General features: G+C 44.7%; 1 protein-coding gene across 3 annotated transcripts in view; it reads right to left on the bottom strand.

Moving 5' to 3' along the window:
* Positions 1–16098, bottom strand: part of SH2B1 (SH2B adaptor protein 1) — a 603138-nt gene that overhangs the window by 212187 nt on the left and 374853 nt on the right. The window lies entirely within an intron of this gene.

The following is a 16098-nucleotide window of genomic DNA, read 5'->3' as shown; positions in this document are numbered from 1 at the left end:
GCAACAATCCTATAAGAGACGGAGAAGAGAAAGGCGGAAGAACCAAAAGCAAAATAATACAGATTCAAAATCACGAGGTCGACAAGTAAAGAAAACAAAAAATGTGAAGAATATTAGATCAAAAAAATCAAAGGTAAATAGCTTCGTCAAGGGGATTTTAGATCCTGCAAAAATCAATGAGAATCAAAATTTCTCAGATAAAGATGATAGGAGCAAGGGTAATGATTCTCCACAACAAGAAAGAATTTCCAGGGTAAATAAATCCAAAAAACAACAAAGGAAAAGACTTGAGGCTGATAGAATTCCCGAAGCAGAGGGGGATGTACATATGGTAAAGAAATCTATGAGTACTCAAACAGAAGGAAAAATTGCAGACCTGGACAGAAATCAACAACAACACGACTCGATTAGATCAGAGATTACAGGAAAGTTGTTAAAAATAGCTCCTATATTTCTTCAAAAACAGAAAAATGCTTTTAGAGTACCAATGCAGACCCAGATTGGTTTAAGAATTGCTCCAATATTCAATCAAACAAAAACAAAGACTGGAGACTTGGTGGTCACCCAAAGTTCTAGGATGGGTCATGCAGAGGACACAATACGTATTCAAACATCAATATCGAATATGGACTACCAAGATCAATCCAAAGAGGTTGGAAGAGAAGAGACTATGAACGTCCTGGTGGGAAACTCATCCTCCGAAATGGTAACTGAAAGAATAACAAATCCCCAAGATGATCCGAATCCATATGCAATCCCGAGACTTCGGTTTACTAGTGAGGAAAATCGAAAGTCTGATACACCGCTGAATAGGAGTTCGATTCTATCACTGGTTAAAAAACTTCCAGAATTATATTTATTCTCAACAAAAGACATTGAATATGTTTGTTTCCCTAAACCAGAGTGTATCAGCTTAGTTGAAGTTGGATTTGTTTCTAAACTGGGGGTAAAAGCTTTTCTAAACTTACAAGAAAGATTAAGGGAGGTGGGTTTGGAAGTATATGAGCAATTGCCATCTCACGCAATAGAAACGATCGAAACTGAGGAATACGAGTTAAACCAGGGAAATATCTCCTCACTGCATGAAACCCATCGGGGAAAAAATGAAAACATCATCAAAGAAGGGTTACAAACACCATCTTGGTCAATGTTACCAGAGATAATTATGCAAGTCTGCCAGAAACTGGGTGTATCGCAGAGATCTCTTTAATAGTGACAAATTGAGGATCACTAGTTGGAACTCTCGGGGATCCAGTTCATTTAAAAATAATAAAATGAGTGCGTTGTTATTTGGGGGGAACGATTTGATCCTGTTACAGGAAACATGGTTAGTAAACACCCCGGAACTTGAAGGCTTTAAACTGATAGCACAACCAGCTAACTGTAAAGCCAAGGGTAGACCGACGGGAGGTTTGCTGATCGCCTGTAGAAAGATTTTATTTAAAGAAATACCAATGTTATCCTGCAAACAGGAAGGAATTCTGGTGGTGAGAGTGGTCACTCCTCTCAAAAGCTCTCCAGCTAAGGAGACAATAATTGTGAACCTGTATTGGAACCCCATGAGGGAAAAACTCTTAGAGTTTCTAGAATCAATTGCGGTAACCCTTCGTGATATTAATATAATGTACCCTGGGGCACATATATTGGTTGCAGGAGACTTAAATTCGCAATGTATCAATTCCAAATGCCATACAGGGAAAATGAAAGAAGTAACAAATAATGGGAGAAAGTGGTCGAACTTCTTTGAGGATTGGGACTTAAAATTCCTAAATGGCTCCATAGAAGGTGATGTTCCATCGGTTACAACGTGGGAGAGGGGTTCATCAGAATCGACATTGGATTATATGCTTTTATCAACAGAGTGCTTCGATACTTGTATACATTTTTCAGTGGCCGATAGTGGAACAAGTGACCATAAGCGATTAGTTGCACATTTAAATTGGTGTAGTGAGGAAAAAATAGAGATTTGGGACCAGAGAGCAGAAGTTAATGCACAGAGAAATCGGTTGGTAAAATACAAGAGGGAAGGGGAGCGGTTAAACAAAGCCCTGGATGGATTTTCCAACTGGGGAGATCAAAATATTTTGCATCAGCATTGTGACCCATCACGGTTCCATGAATTCCTGTGGTCAATTGACCCCCCGTTAAGCACCCAGAAGGGTTTTCAGCGAGTGCCCAAACACTTTTTTGATGAAGCAGTTTGGGTAAAAAAACGCGAGATGCAAATACAGTTAAGACTCGCTAAGAAACGGGCTAAAAGCTTACTAGAACTAGAGATAGAATCAAAAAAAATTAAAAATGATCTGAAGAGTTGGTCTGGACAACATAGAGAAGAACTATGGCAGAAAGATGGGGAAGAGATGCTGCGTGCATTACAAAATAATTCCTCGCGAAACTTCTGGTCACTAGTAAATGCTCCCCAAATACACCAAACCATTGCTCAGACGAATAATGTGTCGGAAGCAAGTTGGCTAACTTATTTCGGCGTAAAATACCAGGAACCAGTGGGAGGACAAACATATATAGGTGACAACGGAAATTGGGGTTTAAACTTTGACAAAGAGGATATTTTGAATTTGATCATAAAATCCTCGGCGTCGAGATCTGCGGGCCCAAATGGTCTAACTTATCAAGTCTTCAAAGGAAATGGGACATTGTGGGCTGAAATCCTATATACTTTGTATAAGAAAGTGATTGCAAATAGAATAATTCCATCTTCTTGGAAGACCGCAATTATAATCCCGATTTTCAAGAAGGGGGATCGCAAAAACCCTATTAGTTACAGGCCAATTACATTGCTTGACGTGGAAAGCAAGTTGTTTACTAGTCTGATATTAAGAGAACTTGAAACATGGCCGAAACAAAATAACATAATCCCTAAACAGCAGACCGGATTTAGAAGAGGCCATTCAACCTCTCTGAATGGTATAATATTAGCCTCATTATCAAATCTGAAAGATAAAAATAATAAAGGAAGACTTTATGGAGCATTTATCGATCTGTCAAGTGCTTTTGACATGGTAAATCGAGATAAACTTTGGAGCAAATTGGAACAGAAAGGGGCACCGAAAACTTTAATTAATATACTAGTAAAACTTCACGAAAGAAATACAGCCAGAGTAAGATTAAATATGGATGGATATTTGTCAGAATATAGAAGTATAGATAGGGGGGTCAGACAGGGTTGTCTGGTGGCTCCATTTCTCTTTAAGTTTTATTTGGGAGACTTTGGAGCCGCCCTAGAATCCTCATCATTAATAAGCCCAAAGGTGGGGTCCTTGGCCGTAAGATGGCTTATGTATGCGGACGACATAGTCCTTCTTGATAGGACTCCCATCAGTCTACAAAGATTGTTGAATGCCCTCGACAAATATATGAAATTAAATGACCTGGTTGTAAACCCTGACAAATCTAAGATTGTAATTTTTGAGCAGAAAGGTTGCAAAGAAACAAAATATCGGTGGTCAATTGGCAGTAACCAGATACCGGTGGTAAAAGAAGTAATGTATCTGGGCATTACTATGTATGCGACCCCTACAGTTGGGAAGCAGTATGGTGAAATCCTGGCTAAAGGGACACAACTAATAGCCCAGATGAAGAAGATTGCCAGCCTTTATGGTAAATTTTCTATTATGGCTGTTATAAACTTCTATGTGGCCAAAGTAATCCCTGTACTATTGTACGGAATTGAAGCCAAACCTTTGTTGTGGTCAATAGATTGGCAAAAAATAGGTGGTTATATTTGGAAACAGGTATTAGGATTGCCCAAAGGATTACATACAATAACACTCAGATATGAGCTAGGATTAAAATCTTTAAAATACGCAGTTGATTGGAAACTTCTTTCCTTGTATAGGTCAATTATTGTGCCAATGACTAATACACTATATGGAAATCTCCTAGAAAATATGAATCTTGATTCCTCACTAACTTTGACAGAACTCAAAAAGACGGCAGAAAATCTGCTGACTTATTGTGAATCAGATAAATTAACACTGAGTTCAAACCCGCTGAAAGTTAAGAAGTCCTTATCTTTGAGAGATTGGATTTCAACAGGGGATATGGTGAGATCATCCTCTTTTCCTGAAGGGTTTTTTAAGTACGGGAAAAAACAGGGTATTGTACCAAGATACTTGATGAAGTTCCCTAACCCAAAAGGAAGACAAAACTTTATGAGGGTACGGTTAAACTTGATTAAAACTGGATCAGTATTATCCAAATGGGGAGTCACTGAAGGGGCCCGGAGTCTATGCACGGAATGCTCAGATTTAAGCAAACAAACTTTAGAGCACCCGCTAAGATTCTGTAAAGGCACTTGGAAAATAAGGGTGGAACATTTAGGGAGTTCAGTTGGGTCACTGGATAGATTATCCTCCGACACTTTCTGGGAAAGAATGATTGCGGGCCATGAAATAAAATTGACCCTAAATATTTTAAGGGTTTTGCAATTGACAGGTTTTATATCGTCAGAATACTGTTGATTGATTGTTGAAGTAAGGGGGAAAACTGTTTTATAGGAAAATTAGATATTGATGTGATGAATTCAATTTTAATATGCTAACTTTATAAGATTGTGATGATTTAGTTTTAAATGTTATCTAGATATAATTTATAAATATGATGTTTGCATGCATATACGTTTTGCTTTTGAATGTGTAAAAAAAACCAAATGTGGTTATATCAGAATAAAAAAAAATAAAAAAAAAGTTCATACACCAGTCGTACCTTTCCCCTGCATAGATGCATAAGTATTACCCCGATAAAACTGCTTCCTGTCTGCAGTGCGCCCTAGACCCTGACAACTATATGTACATGGTCTGGAACTGTATACATGTACAGACGTTTTTGCGAGCAGTATATGATACAATGAGTAGAATTGTCCTGGGTTGCCCGCGGGATTCCTCATGATTTTCAAGAATCCCAAAAGATTGGAAAGCCAAAACATGGAAGAGAGTAAGGCTCCCTGCGGTGGAGGAATGTATTAATATGTTGAAACTGTGAGAAGCCCGGGAATCAATGCATGTGGCGTCCCTTCCTAGAGGGACAAGGCTGAGTGACTACTGTGTCCCCTTTCGCTCCTATGTCCTTAGCAACGCAGATCCCACAGATTCATGATAGAAGTCCGACTGTATATTGATACCGGTTTTCTACTAGTTGTAACAGGAGAGCCAGAGAGGTTTGGATCAAGGTCTCTCATGGACTGTATGAACGCTCATGCCAGATATGGCAACAGTTACCACATTGCTATGGACTGTATGAACCCCATTGCCAGATCTGGCAACAGTTATCACATTGCTACTGCCTTGTAATGTAAACACCTATTCCACCCAGTGTTCTGTTGAAAACGTTATGATGTATGTATCTCTAAATTGCACTGATTGTTACAGGTTAGAGGGAAGAATGGGGCGGGGGGTTCGAGAACGGTTATGCCGACCCAGATCGGTTGTATTTGTATTGATTTAAGACATGAAAACAATAAAAAGACATTTAAACAAAACAAAAAAAAAGAAGAGAACTAATATGTAGAAAATAAAGAAGTTAGAAACACTGTACAAAACCTTAAAGTACAAGGCGATACACCTTAAAAAGAGCTTCCGTGGCTAGAAGTGGGGGGTGCTAGTGCCCTAGAGTCAACGGCCCGAAGCAGGTCCCTTTAGAAGGGTAGAAGTATTTTTCAGAGCCTGACCAAGTGCTGGCAAAGCCAACAGGCAGTTTGCAAAGGTTCCAAAGTTAAGAAACAATTGAAGAAAAGTTCTTAGCAGTCTTTCCGCAAATCCAACCACCACAGAGGACTAACGATCACACTACAGCAAGGAAGAAGTAGGGTATGGGCTTCATGCTTGTTCAACCCTATGCAGGTGGGGGCAGGTAGGAACAGGCATGTTTACTCACCCCCTTTACTGTGATTCACTCAGACACCTACCTTGAAGTTCCTGAAATTGCTGAGCCACCTTTTTTCATGCCTTGGTTTCGTTGAAGGAAGTCCAGGGGTGTCAGGAGCAGAGGTCACTTTTGGCTTCAGGTTTTGGGTCCGGGTAGTCAGCTGTTCCTTGCTCCGATGGATCAGATTTGGTAACTGGTCACCTCTACTAGACTGAAGAGAGGACCACCAATCCGGTGATGACCTCAGAGGACCCAGAGAACACGATGCAGGCAGTGATCAACTATGGCAATCTGTAGGAGTGGCAGAAGCCGAAACTCATGGTGGAAGAAAAAAAACCTGGTCCTGCATGGCCCCTCTTCGCGTTGGAGAACTGCAGTGGGAGGCTTCGGGGCGACGGATGCAGCGAGGGAGCCCAGGAAGATGCTGGTCAGGCCACAGGATGGTTGCAGTAGGCTTCCTAAAGCTTTCAATAGCAGAATCCTGAAGCAGAAGTCAAGACTGGTTGTTTCCACCGATCCAGGGGTTGAAGCAATGATGAAAGCCTTCTGGAGTTCAGCAAAGGAGCAGGGTTTCGCCGGGACAGTTGAAGAAAGCAATGCTGGCTGGCTTCGAACTACGAGTTCCGGTTTTTCAGCAGGAGTCTTCTCTTCGTAGGGGTCTTAGCTCCAACAACGATCTCAAGAATGGAATTCCCCTTTTATCCAGGATTCAGGAAGGGGCTGTCCCCGAACCCACCAATGGAAAGGATATGCACCATTCAAACTAGCAAGGGCTGTCCAATCCTGGACAGCCTATGCCACCACATCTCCCCTGCAACAGACACACTCTGACATGGATGTGAACTGGGACCAGGCAGTAATGGCCCCCAAATCTGCCCAAAAACATACCTCTGATTGGCAAATGTGTCTCTGTGAGGCCAGCAATAGCACCAATCAATAAGATGGGCAAAGGACCGGCAAGAATCTTGTGGCACGGCTATTTTAGAGTATATGGTACTATAAAAGGCATTATGTCGTCAAATGCAACATTGCACGAGACAATAAAAGTTGTAAATAACAAGGTTATAGGGACACAAAATGCCTCTCCCGCACCTCACAGTAATGCAGGGAAAATTAAACAGAGAATGTTATGATGGTTGAACAGAGTTCTTCTGCACGGATAGTACGAGACAGAGCAGCGCCCCCAAAACAGATTAGTTACCAAGGCAAGTGAAGTAAAACTGTATCGCTTGCGTCCAAAATTAAGAAAAGGTTACAGATAATAGCAAAACGTTGATTGTTCTATTGATGTATTAGGAGGGAAACAAGCAAAAAGAAATGTTCTAACTGTTATTGTAAGTAATTTCAGATAAAAATTGGCATCTTGGTTCTTCAAATAAATCCAAATATAAAAATGCATGCCAAAAGATGTACAGCAGCAAAGATACCCCAGTCACAGGTCAGCAGTCTCGGTTTGTGGCAGATGTAAAGAGCAGGCATCACGTAGGATTATTTTCAAGCAAGAGGGCAAGAGGGTACGAACAGCAGGCAGCAATGATACTGGGCCACAAGTCGCGGATTTGCAGTGTCCTACGCTCCAGCTTTGATTTCAGGGGATGGACAGGCCAATGGAATGTCCTGGAACACTTCTGACTTCCGCTGGTGCAGAACTAGTTGACACTACCAGTCTAAGGGAGTAAGGTACAGTCAAGGGTCTTCCCTGGTCACAGGAGAGGCAAGAGGGCTTTACTGGTAGATAGCTTGAGTTTATGCTGGTTGTCCATAGGAGCAGTCCTCTGTGTTTTCAGTATACTCTTCTCTTTCTGGGATCCTTGAAGTCAGTGAGTGATGCCTGAAGCAGCAGCTGGACTCCTTTTCTTATCCAAAATCTAGGTGGGGGGAGGGGGTTAGTTGGTTGACACCGCACACCAACAGAAATTATCTGCACCATTCAAGCAGGTTAGGGCTTTCCAATCAGACAGGCTCTTACTCAACATCTGCCCAGTAACAGACATCCCCATGATCAAATGTTGATAGGGACCAGACATCCCCCAAGCTTAGTTTCAGCCAGCTTATTCACACAAGGCACTTTGTTGGGAGTTCAGGGAAGACACTGTGAAGGTGCATGCCCCTATAAGGTAGTTTCCACATTGAGAGGGCAGGTAGGCATCCAAAAAGCAAGATGGCCAAAGGAAAGGACTTAAAGCCCATGTGTAAGCCATTTTGAGTATAGAGTAATTAAATCAGCATTGTGCTGTAAAAAAGATGGTGTACTGGAAAAATAAGTAAAACACTGTTCACTTCCTGTACTAGGCACATCAGAAAGGCATACACAATCTTGCCAGACAAAAACCCAAAAGGGATATAAAATACCCTTGTAACACTCCACTCAAGGTGGTGTGTGTTACAAAATGAAAAACCAGGAAAACATGAAAGGCAGAAACAGCTGTCTCGCATTTGTAGCCTTGAGGGCTCAAAGGTGCCCCCAAAATAAAGGAGGCAAGCAGGTAAATAAAGGAAAAGGTCTTCACTTCCCTAAAATGTCAACTACAGTTCTAGGACACACTAAGCCCTTACCAGAAGGCGTAGTAAAAAAAAGAGCCTCTGTGCAATGCCTTTAAGACACCATTTGATCTTGGCTTAGTAATGAATGGTCTAGCCAGGTCAGGCTTGATGTCGTTATGGCTCCAATAGGGAGCGTATGATGGTGAAAACACCATCAAACTGACTGATTCCAGTGGATTCAGCATAGGCCCCACCAGATTCCAGAGTAGAGAATTCACCCTGCTGAATACTAGCTTGGCATCTAAATCCTGAGAATTCTATAGAAGTGCTGGAATAGCCCAATGGTTCTAACAAGGAGGGTCCTGGGAGTCCCTCTGCCAGACATTAGTCCTGGTTACGAGAGCCTTACCCAGATTCTTTAGCTCACTATCTTTCACAGAGGAGAAATATCCAAAACATATCAGTCTTTGTCCTTCCCTGGGGCAGTTCAGCACTGAAATGCTAGGCAATTCTCCTCCGAACAAGAGTACCAACAGCATCCCCAGACAAGTGTTTCGGTCTGGTTGGACCTCATCAGTAGGGTGGAGCTGTGCCTCTCTAAGAATAGTGAGCAAGGGGTCCACGTCTGGATTCCCCTAGTAACTTAGTGTCAGGATCGGCAGGTGGAGACTTTGGAAGGGTTGGAGGCAGTGACCTTTCAGGGTAACGTTCTAGTCCTCATTCAAGATGGCAGCACGCACTATATCTTCTGGCTCCGCCCCTCCAGCCAGTGCGTTGTATCTGTTTACCTCTCGTTACTGCGCTCCGCTTTTCTGAAGCCTTCTCTCGTGTTTTCAATTCTGTCATTCTATAGTATCGTTGCCATCAGTCCTTTCTAACCTCTACGGCTACTCGCTGTATTTTCCCTGCTACTCTACTTCGGTTCGCCTGTTTGTTTTCCTCTTTCCGCTAGCTTAGACTCCATATCTCTATTCACGGCGCCTGCCGTTCTGCATTGCTTTCTCTCATTGTTCTATGCGCGAGCTGCTCTCGTGACTTCCATTTCTCCTTCCTACCTTCACGGCGCCTGCCGTTCCGCACTGCTTACTTTCTTCGTTCAGCACGCGAACTGCTCTCGCGACTTCCATTTCTCCTTCCTACCTTCACGGCGCCTGCCGTTCCGCACTGCTTACTTTCTTCGTTCTGCACACGAACTGCTCTCGCGACTTCCATTTCTCCTTCCTACCTTCACGGCGCCTGCCGTTCCGCACTGCTTACTTTCTTCGTTCAGCACGCGAACTGCTCTCGCGACTTCCATTTCTCCTTCCTACCTTCACGGCGCCTGCCGTTCGGCACTGCTTCCTTTCTTCGTTCTGCACACGAACTGCTCTCGCGACTTCCATTTCTCCTTCCTACCTTCACGGCGCCTGCCGTTCCGCACTGCTTCCTTTCTTCGTTCTACACGCGAGCTGCTCTCGCGACTCCCATTTCTGCTCCGTACATTCGCGGAGCTTGCCTATTTTGCATAGCTGATTTCTTTTTACATATGAGTTTACTTTGTGTTTGTGTACTTTCATTTTGATTCTCAGCATAGGCTCACGGCGCCTGTCCGTTCCTACTTATTTCTGTTTATGATTCCATCTGTATAGGTTTTCAGTTTCCATAGCAATCCCCTTGTTGGCTCTAGTGCCATCTCTCTGTATTTTTGGTACTTCCTCCTTTTTTTTTATTAGGTTCCATCCTCTTATTTCTTTTGCCCTTCTCATGCCGTTGGATCATCTCAGGACTTTGGTCTTTGGAAACTCAACTTTCCCCACATCTGCAAAGCACCAGAACCAGGGTTTTTTCTGCCTTCTGGCTTTTTCCCTGGGGCGAGGCTGGTCCTCCTGGAGGTCCCCTTGAGCAGGTTCTCATCTCTGTCACGGTGGCCTCTGAAGGGGCCAGACCTTATTTACACGAAAGAAAAGAACGGAGACTAAAGGAAAGTCCGCCCAAAGAAAGAAAGAAGGACAAGAAGAAGCCTGAAACAGCACTTAAGGAACGTACTTCCGAGTATTCAGGTGAGGAGAAGGGGAAACTGGAACCGGAACCTGACGGCATACAACGCCCTACTCACACGATGGCTTCCTTGGAGCAATACCAAGAACTGGTAGCTGCGATGCAGAATCTAACAGCGGAGGTGCAAGCCCTGAGAACGGAGAATGTTGCACTCCGACAACAGGTCGTTTTACGCCGTGATGACTATGGAGACCTGCCAACTATGCCACTCTCTTTCGGAAAGTACGATGGGTATCCTGGTGGTCTAAAGGACTTTCTTGATGCCTGTAAGGTGTACTTTGCTTTCAGGCCCCATGCATATGATACGGCCAGATCAAGGGTCGGGTTCATCATCGCTAACCTCTCTGGAAACGCATTATCTTGGGTAACGCCGTTCGTTACAAGCAATGACCCGTCCTTAAATGATTACGACCGTTTTTTGGAGCTGTTTAAGGAAAGGTTTGACAGACCGGAAGTACTCTATTCCGCTTTGGAAGCCATTCTGGACGTTCGCCAAGGAAAAACGGATTTGCAAACTTACATTTCCCGTTTCCAGAGACTAGCAGCCAAGACGGACTGGCCAGATTCGGCCCAACAGACCATTTTCAGACGAGGCCTTCATGATGAAATTAAGGATGAGCTGGCTAGAGTAGCCCGACCTGCTTCTTTCAGGGATCTGATAACTCTGTCTCTCCAGATTGAATTTCGTCTACAGGAAAGGCGACAAGAAAGAAGAAGACCTAGAGGAACCTCTCAGACATTAAGTTTCCCTTCCCCTTCTCCTCTCAGAAGACCCTCAACCATAGCAGAAGAACCCATGCAGATCGGAGCCACCCGGGGCCCCCTGACTCCAGAAGAAAGAAAGAGAAGACGGAACTCCGGGTTATGCATGTACTGTGGTTCTTCCAAACACCTACTGAGAGACTGCCCGGATGTACCTCCTCGACGGAAGGAAAACTTCAGCCCCCGCTCTGCTGCAAGGGAAGTGTCGGGGGAATTGACAAGCACCCTTGCATCAACACAAGAACCTTAAACAACCCGGAAGAGAACAGTCTGATGGTGTTCAAGGTTAAACTTTGGTTGTCTGGTTCTGCCCCCACTGAGGTATTAGCTATGTTGGACTGTGGAGCAGCGGGGAATTTCATGGACCTAAGATGGGCAACCGAACACCAGGTAGCTACCAGACTCAAGTCTGCTCCCATACCAGTTGAGGGTGTAGACGGCAGATCTTTATCATCTGGACCAATTACCTCTGAAACATTCCCGCTCAAGATGATGATGGGCCACCATGAAGAGATTCTGGTATTTGACCAGATCAGAGCAGCTCATTTTCCCTTGATAATAGGGATTCCGTGGTTAAGAAAACATAACCCACACATCAACTGGACAGATAATAAGGTGAACTTTGACTCACAGTTCTGTAAGACCCACTGTATGGAACTTTCCATTGCCGGAACCACAGATGTCGGAGCTGAAACAGGAAGACCAATCCACAATCCAGTGATCGTTTCTTCTATCCCTCTACAATATCAGGCATTTGCCGAGGTATTCATGGATGCTATACCCAAGAAGCTGCCCCCGCATAGAGCTGAGGACTGCAGCATCGACTTGATACCAGAAGCCGTGGTTCCTTTCGGACGTATGTATCCCTTATCGCTCCCTGAACGGACTGCCCTTCGAAACTATCTGGATGATAATCTTCAGAACGGACTTATTCAAGAATCAAGGTCCTCCTGTGGGGCCTCTTTGTTCTTTATCCCCAAGAAGGATTCCAAGGAGCTACGTCCGTGTATAGATTATCGAGGCTTGAATAAGGTTACCATCCGTGACAGATATCCCATGCCATTGATTCGGGACATATTAGAAGCGGTACAAGGAGCCGTCTACTTCACGAAGCTTGACCTAAGAGGTGCCTATCACCTGCTGCGTATAAGAAAGGGGGACGAGTGGAAGACTGCATTCCGCACCCCCTTTGGCTTATATGAATACCGGGTGATGCCATTTGGCCTGGTAAACGCCCCAGCCGTATTCCAAAGGTACATGGATAAGGTTTTTTCTGACATGTTGTTCATAACGGTGGTGGTATACCTAGATGACATCTTAATCTTTTCCAAAACCCTTGCAGAGCATAGAAGACTTGTCATACAGGTGTTGCAGCGTCTTCAGTCCCACCAGCTACTGATCAAACCGGAAAAGTGTCAATTTGAGGTTACGTCAGTGTCCTACTTAGGATTTATCCTGTCTAAGCAAGGGATAGAGATGGATCCGATCAAGATAAGGGCAATCAGAGACTGGAAAGAACCTACTAATTTAAAGGAGCTACAGAGTTTCCTGGGTTTAGCAAACTTTTATCGAAGATTCATACCCAATTTCTCAAACACCGTGCTTCCTCTAACTTCCTTGTTAAAGAAGGGCGTAAGGTTCGTCTTTTGTGAAGAGCCCAGAAGAGCGTTTATCGCCCTTAAGGAATGCTTTTCTAGGGCACCCATACTGGTCCAACCGGATCAGTCTAAACCATACATCCTGGAAACCGATGCTTCTTTGGGTGCAATCGGGGCAATCCTACTACAGAAACTAGAAGATGGTGTAGAACATCCTGTGGCCTACTATTCCAAGACCCTGACTACAAGTGAGCACAATTATTCTGTAATAGAAAGGGAACTTTTAGCAATCAAGTTAGCATGCCAAGAGTGGCGTCATTTATTGCAAGGAGCCGCCCACAGCTTTGACATCAGAACAGACCATCGTAACCTTCGGGTCCTACAACAGATGGAATGCACTAACGCACGCCACGCCCGCTGGGCTTATTTTTTCTTGCAGTATGACTTTAACATCACCTATATTCCCGGCACAGAGAATATGAAGGCTTTGTCTCGCAGTCTAGGGGAATGCTCAGGTACCTACATGGGACATGAATTGGTCTTCCCAGGACGCAGGATAATTGCATCCTCTCTTTCTTTTCTTCAAGATCTAATACCCGAGTATCAAACAGGATCTGAACTCCCTTCCTCGGTCGTTCTTGGTAAGGACGGGTTGTATTATAAGGGTGAAGCACTGTTCATTCCCACCAAGAGACTCCAGACTCTTGTCCTCTCTTGGTGCCACGACACCCCACTAACAGGTCATCCAGGAGTCAGAAAGACTTACAACCTGCTACGCAGGGGCTTTTGGTGGCCAGCTCTTCGGAATGATGTGGATCGGTATGCATCTACGTGTTCGCTTTGTGCCTCCAACAAACTTCGAACTGGAAAACCGCTAGGGTTATTGCAGCAACCCTCCTTGCCTGAACGCCCCTGGGAACATATTTCCACAGATTTTATTGTGGATCTTCCCCCATCCGAAAACATGACTGTGATCATGGTGACTGTCGATTCTTTCAGTAAGGTGGCTCACTTCTCCGCTTTCAAACACATTCCTTCAGCCTCTGAGACAGCAGCAGTATTCCTCCGAGATATAGTGCGCCTACATGGGTTACCTCGGACAGTGATTTCAGATAGAGGACCTCAATTCACTTATAAGTTTTGGGCTTCTCTTTGCCAGACTCTGGGGATTCACATGGCTCTCTCTTCGGGTTATCAACCTCAGAGTAATGGACAGACCGAGAGATTGAACGCCAGTCTGGAACAGTACCTGAGGTGTTTTTGTAGCCCGCAGCAGGGGAATTGGTTTGGCTTCCTTCCGCAAGCAGAGTTTGCCTACAATAATGCTCTGCATACTACCATCCAGATGAGTCCTTTTTTTTGTACTTATGGGTACAATCCCCAACATTTGCCCTGGCTCAGCGCCCCTTCCACCAAGATTCCGGCTGTGGCTGAGGTTCTGAAGGACTTACAAGAAGTTCATGAGCTAGCTCAGAAAGCACACCTGAGCAGTCAACAAGCACAAAAGAGATGGGCAGACAAGGGCAGAAGCCTCAATCCTACATGGCAGGTTGGACAATTGGTCTGGTTGTCTACCCGTTTCTTGCCTAGGTGGGTACATTCCGGCAAATTCTCCTCACGGTTCCTCGGGCCGTTCCCCATAGTACAACGGATTAACCCGGTGGCCTTTAAGCTTAGACTCCCTAATTACCTCAGGAGGGTACATCCGGTTTTCCATGTCTCCTTACTCAAGGAATACAAGGAAGATCCTTTCCAAAGACCAGTCCACAGGGTACGTGCTCAAGTGAACCCAACACCAGAAGAATACGAAGTGGCCTACTTGGTTGATTCTCGGTACCGCAGGGGTAGGTTACAATACCTGGTACATTGGAAGGGTTACCCGTTGGAAGAGAGGTCTTGGGAACCGGTGAGCCATATTCATGACCCCAGACTGATGAGGAGATTTCACCATTTTCACCCGGGCAAGCCTGGGGGACCCCCGATGAGAAGGGGGTATACTGTCAGGATCGGCAGGTGGAGACTTTGGAAGGGTTGGAGGCAGTGACCTTTCAGGGTAACGTTCTAGTCCTCATTCAAGATGGCAGCACGCACTATATCTTCCGGTTCCGCCCCTCCAGCCAGTGCGTTGTATCTGTTTACCTCTCGTTACTGCGCTCCGCTTTTCTGAATCCTTCTCTCGTGTTTTCAATTCTGTCATTCTATAGTATCGTTGCTATCAGTCCTTTCTAACCTGTACGGCTACTCGCTGTATTTTCCCTGCTACTCTACTTCGGTTCGCCTGTTTGTTTTCCTCTTTCCGCTAGCTTAGACTCCATATCTCTATTCACGGCACCTGCCGTTCTGCATTGCTTTCTCTCATTGTTCTGCACACGAACTGCTCTTGCGACTTCCATTTCTCCTTCCTACCTTCACGGCGCCTGCCGTTCCGCACTGCTTACTTTCTTCGTTCAGCACGCGAAACTGCTCTTGTGACTTCCATTTCTCCTTCCTACCTTCACGGCGCCTGCCGTTCCGCACTGCTTACTTTCTTCGTTCTGCACACGAACTGCTCTCGCGACTTCCATTTCTCCTTCCTACCTTCACGGCGCCTGCCGTTCCGCACTGCTTCCTTTCTTCGTTCTACCCGCGAGCTGCTCTCGCGACTCCCATTTCTGCTCCGTACATTTGCGGAGCTTGCCTATTCTGCATAGCTGATTTCTTTTTACATACGAGTTTACTTTGTGTTTGTGTACTTTCATTGTGATTCTCAGCATAGGCTCACGGCGCCTGTCCGTTCCTACTTATTTCTGTTTATGATTCCATCTGTATAGGTTTTCAGTTTCCATAGCAATTCCCTTGTTGGCTCTAGTGCTATCTCTCTTTATTTTTGGTACTTCCTCCTTTTTTTTATTAGGTTCCATCCTCTTATTTCTTTTGCCCTTCTCATCCCGTTGAATCATCTCAGGGCTTTGGTCTTTGGAAACTCAACTTTCCCCACATCTGCAAAGCACCAGAACCAGGGTTTTTTCTGCCTTCTGGCTTTTTCCCTGGGGCGAGGCTGGCCCTCCTGGAGGTCCCCTTGAGCAGGTTCTCATCTCTATCACGGTGGCCTCTGAAGGGGCCAGACCTTATTTACACGAAAGAAAAGGACGGAGACTAAAGGAAAGTCCGCCCAAAGAAAGAAAGAAGGACAAGAAGAAGCCTGAAACAGCACTTAAGGAACGTACTTCCGAGTATTCAGGTGAGGAGAAGGGGAAACTGGAACCGGAACCTGACACTTAGACTGAGACCCAAAGTTACTTAAAGTATGCCAATGAACAAGGGGGGTCCTGGGAGTCCTTCTGCCAGACATTAG

Source organism: Ambystoma mexicanum, chromosome 3p, assembly GCF_040938575.1.
Source record: "Ambystoma mexicanum isolate Mex_15411 chromosome 3p, UKY_AmexF1_1, whole genome shotgun sequence".
Taxonomy (NCBI): domain Eukaryota; kingdom Metazoa; phylum Chordata; class Amphibia; order Caudata; family Ambystomatidae; genus Ambystoma; species Ambystoma mexicanum.
This window is presented reverse-complemented; position numbering and strand designations above follow the sequence as displayed.